General features: G+C 42.6%; 1 non-coding gene across 1 annotated transcript; it reads right to left on the bottom strand.

The window, feature by feature from the left end:
- Nucleotides 1-325: 325 nt before the first annotated feature.
- On the bottom strand, nt 326-432 carry LOC145128033 (small nucleolar RNA R71). Its single transcript, XR_013716636.1, has one exon. It is a non-coding gene; the product is annotated as a small nucleolar RNA R71 (small nucleolar RNA).
- Between the last annotated feature and the right edge of the window lie 204 nt (nt 433-636).

Here is a 636-nt window from a genome sequence, read left to right as displayed (position 1 = left end):
TTGGTCCGGGATTAGTACAACCCGTGATTCCTGCCACTGCCACATTCGAGTTGAAGGGACACATCCTTAATGCACTAAAGGATATTCCGTTTATGGAAAGGATCATGAGGATGCTTTCAAACATCTAGATGAGGTCAACGACATTGCTGACTATTTCAATGTCCCAAATATCAATAGAGATACTGTTTTGCTAAGGATGCTACCAGTTACTTTCAAACGAGCTGCAAAAGACTGGTTGAAAGCACTCCCACCTGGTACAATCACTGCTTGGGTTCAAATGCGTGAGCAGTTTCTAGACCAATTTTTCCCACCATCCAAGATAGCAAAAATCAAGAAGACAATAGCCAACTTTGAGAAACAGCCGGGGGAGTCACTATACGAGGCATGGGAGCGTTACAAAGGATTGTTAAGGAATTGTCCTCAACATGACCTTAATATTCAGCAAGAGATGTCTATTTTCTATGATGGGGTCAATGTCATGACTAGACAACTCCTTGATTCGCAAGGCCCTCTCACGAAGAAGAATCCTAATCAGATCAAGGTGCTAATTGAAGAATTAGCAAAACACTCTCGTGAGTACCACAACCCAAGAAAAGATGGAACAAAAGGCAGTGGGGGTGCACAATCTGAAGAAAT

Source organism: Lactuca virosa, chromosome 7, assembly GCF_052849685.1.
Source record: "Lactuca virosa cultivar CGN04683 chromosome 7, Lactuca_virosa_CGN04683_v6, whole genome shotgun sequence".
Taxonomy (NCBI): Eukaryota; Viridiplantae; Streptophyta; class Magnoliopsida; order Asterales; family Asteraceae; genus Lactuca; species Lactuca virosa.
This window is presented reverse-complemented; position numbering and strand designations above follow the sequence as displayed.